Raw genomic sequence first — 6,000 nt, forward strand, 5'->3', positions numbered from 1 at the left:
ATTTGAGAACATGAGATTATTCATCTTTAGTTCGGCTCCTACTTAATTAAATATTTAATAAACTATTGTATTTTTAATTTGAATATTTATTTTTATATGAACCAAAATAATAATAGACCAAAATTTATCGAAAATATAAATTTTTACCGGGGTTGAGGCCCCTTTTAGCCCTAAGGGAGCTTTGTACCTGATCATTGCATCAAACCAAAATATTTATTCAAACTGATACAGAATACATTTAAAAATTTTAATTGAGAAAAAATATAATTTATAAATAATTTATTCAAATATTATTTAATTATAAAATTATTTAATTAAATATATTAATATTTTCAAGATATTATCAAGTCTTAGGTTAGTATTAAACAATTCAGTGTTAAAAAACACAAAATTAAATTTAATAATAGCTTTCCTAAACATATTTAAATTTTAGAAAAAAATATAATAAGGTAGAGAATCCTATTACATCTAAGAAATTTCATCTTTTTCAATATTTTTTTAATAATCTCGAGAGATTACAATATAATATATATTTGAAAATTTTAATCTATTTATAATGTCACATACATCTGTTCAAATTCAAATCTTTAACGAATAATAACACCCTCTTTTATATTATCATAAATTTCTCATCCGTATAAATTGACAAATATGTTAGAATTTTTGAACTCATCAAATGGTCTAAAATGGTAAAGATGAACGTTTTTCTCTATAAAAATTTTAAGTTTGAACATTTTTGTTTTTGGAATGAACAAATACTACCTTATAATTTCTCTAGTTTTTTAAAAAGAAATCTGTTAGGATTCTTGTGTTGCCCTTATCAAAAGATGTGTAGATGAAACTTCCTGGAAACTGCACTTCCCATCACCCTTCCCTATCATTGATTTACACACTACACACAAAAATCTCAGAAGTTATTATCAAGAAATCACAACCGCTAGTTTGGGTACACAAATAATTCCCAAAATAAATGAAATAAATTCAAACTTGTAAAGTATCATGGACAAGCCTTGTTTTCTTAGTAACATTATTGTGGAGAGGTGAGAAGCTCCATTATTTGCATGAAACAATGCTGCAATTTGAGTGTGATGGAGAGGAAACTTCCCGGAAGCTGTCTTTGCACATGCTTGTGGGGGCAATATCTTGGGGAATATGTAAGAAACGGACAAGGAGCAGACTAATGGTACGTAACATTTCCAAATATTAATGGAGACAATGCTGAAATTTCCATCTTCCTCTCCTAGAAAAATAATAATTTAATGATTAAATCGACTAGTGAAATAATGCCCATGCAACTAGCTATGTTAAACTTTAGAAGAATTCCAGAGTTTTCCTGAATTTCAAGTCCTTTTTATATTTTATGGACTCCAAAAAACTTGGGAAAAACATTTTTGGAAGAAAAACCTCGAATATGTAACACCCTTTGAAAAGTAACGTTTTGTTAATATATTTTTTATAAGTACTAGAGCTAAATTTATTGTCAATTGACTATATTTACTGAGTCTGCTAACCTACGGGTAGTTATAATAATTTTATGTTTGACAACATTGTTAAGAGTTGCTTTAAAACCTCTCGACTAAGACTAAGAGACGATTAGAGCATTCTTCTTCATTCATCTCTCTTCTACCTCCTAATTAAGACACAGGATCTTAGCACTAGTTAACTATCACTCTACCATGGTTACAACTCTCTGTCCACAAGTAAGAGTTAAATAATCTATAACCGCTATAACTCATTTATTCTCATAAACAATTTTTAAAACCAGATTTAATATATTTAAGTTCAAATTTAATTTAATTCAATTTGTTGATATAAAGTTAACATGTCAAAAGAAGAAAAGGTACGCAGTGTTTCACATGGAGAGCAAGCTAGTGGGTGCTTCAATGGCCATACCATTTCCAAAACCTAATTTGAACCTTTAACTGAATTCAGCTCCATTCATTATTCTTAAAAAAACATATAAATAATAATTTTCCTGCAAATGTAAAGATAATATTAATGCTATATACCTACCAACCACGCCCACCAAAATTTATAAATAATAATAAAAAACACTCAAATGCAACTATGCATTATGCATGATACCATGTTTTCTTACCTTGGAAGCAGCTCTGCCGGATGGAAAGCATTCTCCAGAGAGCATTCGTTAAGTAGTAAAACGTTGGATGAATTGCAGAATTTTTATAGCAGGTGGAAAGCCTTCTTACATTTTTTAAAGGTGGAAACTTCTTTCCTCCTTCCATATTTGACATTTAGCTGATATAAAAGTTGATACAAAAGCACAGATAATAGATATCAAACACAACTACAAGACACAATAATTATATACAATTTCACGTAAAAACATCTATCATAAATGCATGTTTAGCAGTAGCGGATGCACATCTTGTTCAAAGTAGGCACGTGACTATCCTGAAATTCGAAATATATAATTCTAAAGTCAAAACTTCTTCTCTTGGGGACTTATAGCCATGGTCAACACAGCTTTACTATCATGGAATTTGCATGTATAATTTGAAATTTAATTATTTTTCAAGAAACTTCTGACAGAACATCAGTAATGTTACAATTTCTTTTGGCAAAAGGAAAAAAATAATTTATATTATATATACTTATAAAAATGAATTTTATTCTTTTATATATTTTTAAACAATATTTAAGAATTGAACACAAAGTCAAATCATTCGTATAGAATTCCCTAATCAATGCACTAAAAATTACTTGTTAAAAATTATTTTTATGAATATATATTTTATATAAAATATTTATATTCTATGTTGTTGTATATTTTTTTATATTTAATTTAAATTTTCCTAAAGACAAACTAGAAATATACATATTTAAATTTATTTGTTAAAATATTAACTTTTCGTATAAATTAAAATTTTAATATTGATAAGATATTGATGTAGTATAACAACTTATTATAATTGATATATACACATAAATTTAGGTTTTTATTCAAATTTTTATTTCAAAATTAACTTGTTATTTCTCAAATTATAATACTTTTGTTTTTCTCTATTTTATAATATTTTTCAATAAAAATAAATTACATAAATGATTATATTGGGGGACAACATAATTTCATCCTCTAATTTTTTGGATTGATAAAAATTTAAAATTTTCAACAATCTCACACCACTTTTAAGATCCTAATTTCTTTATAAATAAAGATAAATCCTTATTAATTTACTCAATCTTTTAGATTTTTTCTATAACGTGTTTCTAAGATGGTATTTATTTAAAAAATTTAACTTATTGACAACGTATGCATCCTGCACAACTGCTCGAACTCGAGATCACTAGAGAGAATAATCTTCTCTTTTACCACTAAGACCAGATGATGAGTGCAACACACCGGTGATTTTTGAACAAAAATAATAACTAAAATAATATATATTATAATTATATACAATTAATTTATTTTTAAGATTTTAAATTATTGATTAGTGGGAAACATATAATATAGATAATGACATGTCGATATGAAATTCATATAAATTATAATGTGGTTTGTGATCTCAAAACGTTAAAATTAATGTTTTAAGATTTTTCTAAAATAAAAAAAATTTTGCTTTTCTGAAAGATTACAAATCAATTTAATTAATAAAAGGATAGAGATACAAATATAATATAATATAATATTAAAACCATGAAATAATTAGATTCCGGCAATTAAACCATATCCATAACGCAGCCGTCCGTTTTGTTGTTTTTCGCCCTCCCGAAGTTTCGAGGAAGGCTCGTCGTCCATAATCAGTACGGAACTCTGCAAAACAAACGTTATTATCATATCTGATCCTTTCCATTTATAATTTATCATGCTCAAAATCCACGTGAAAATGAAACACCAAAATATCTTACCAACACGTAAAAACTTGGCATAATGTTAAAATTACCCACCAACGTTGGCTCAAAAGGTCATTTTGGCCTTATTCTTTTTTCTTTGACTATTTTGACTCAAAAGTTTCATTTTGAGACAAAATATTTCTTTACACTGACGGATCTATAAATATTTTTTAAGGTGGACACATACTGTAACACTCTTAACCCGTACCCGACCCGGATACGAGTCCGAGGTGTCACATTGACTTTTCAAACTTTGACTCTTGACGAAAAATCCAGGAAAATTTAAACTTTCATTTAAAATAACATTGTTATTTTACACAAGTTAACCAAAACAAGACAAAACTGATCAGAGCATTTGTAACAGACACTTTTCTTACATGCCAACACTATACACAACAAAAGACATACTTTATCCGTTACTTCTGATCTGATCTTCTAGCAGTGCTGCTGTTCTTGCCACCCTATTTCCACTCTTCCTGATTCTTGGTACCTATGTGTAAATCACTTACACGCTAAGTCATAGACTTAGTGAGACATATAAATATAATAATAATGCATTCCGTATAAATATGAACATGCAATCTATCCATTCAATCATGTCATATACAAATCAATGTAATCAATAATAATATGGTAACATATAATTATAACAATGCAATTACCTTTGATAACCTTTTATAGGCCCATGTACATTTTTGAGAACTCAAGGTATTCGAGTATATTGAGGTTGTGCACAATGCTGTCACCACAGCTCGTATGGGTCCCACTAGGGGCTATGAAATTTGTCCCGAATGACCTATGTACTGTATTTATCCCGAAGGACCACTCCTTAAGAACCATATACATATTCCAGTGGATCAAATCTATCTCAAAAGACTCTATAAATGTTCCAAAGGATACATATATGTCCCGAAGGACCACGTAGAACCCTCGACTCTTAACATGCCAACTATACCTATAGCTCTCATATCGTATACCATGGGCATTATTCTTATTTTTCATATATTCATGTATTCATGTCATTTCTCTTGTGATCATATAACTCATATCACTTACCATGTAACATGTGCATTTGAAAGTATTCATGTCATTTCTCTTGTGATCATATAACTCATATCACTTACCATGTAACATGTGCATTTGAATCTATTCACATATATCATTTATTAAATCATATGAACATATATACTTTATGCATGTATCATAATAATTATCATGTATGCATGTTCATAACTATTATGCTATGAAAATCAACATAGGAATTAGACTTATCACAAGTCTTATTCCATTGTACCATACTTATAATATGTACTCACCTAAGCCTTGCTTTGACTCGATTCTAATCCGTCAATTGTTCCGGAACGAGATTACGTTCTAAATCTACATAGTAATACATTGATACATATCAGTATACTAATTGATATATTCTAAACTATCGCTCCTTAGGATAAAAAGAAAGCTATTTTCAACTTTTAATGAAGGCATGCATCGATGCACTACCCCATGTATCGATGCATCCCTAGACAGGTGCATCGATGCACTATCTATGCATCGGTGCATAAATCCTATTCGATGTTTTATTTTAAAGGAGTGCATCGATGCACCTTGAACAATTTTTGGGATTTATCCTTGATGCATCGGTTCACATTGAATGTGCATCGATGCACATAGCCCAGAAATTGTATTTTAAGCCCAAAAATCATCCATTCTTCACTCAATTCTTCTATTTTAAACCCTATAATGTCATTAAACTCAACTACCATTACTTAAACCAACTTATGTCCATATAAACCATCTTTATCTTCCATATCTCATCATGATTCTTAAAACTTAAGAATCTTACTAAATTTTCAACTTTGTTATTAATCCTTTCTAAATTCATAAATCTCTTACTCTTATTGATGGCAAGTCAAATTCAACTTTCAATTCTTATAATAAACTCTATTTCAAGATTTCACCCAAGAACTCCAAATCTTTAATCTTCTCTAACTCCTTTATCTTTTGATTTTAAGATAACTTAAGCTTTCCTTAAGCTTAGTTATCATCTAATGATCAAAACACATACTAAAAATCCACAAATAATCCACTAATTAGAAAACTTACCTTTGCTATGGAGACACGGGAGGAAGGAAGAAGAAGAAGAAGAAA

Source organism: Hibiscus syriacus, unplaced genomic scaffold, assembly GCF_006381635.1.
Source record: "Hibiscus syriacus cultivar Baekdansim isolate YM2019G1 unplaced genomic scaffold, ASM638163v2 tig00020637_pilon, whole genome shotgun sequence".
In the NCBI taxonomy this organism is placed as follows: Eukaryota; Viridiplantae; Streptophyta; class Magnoliopsida; order Malvales; family Malvaceae; genus Hibiscus; species Hibiscus syriacus.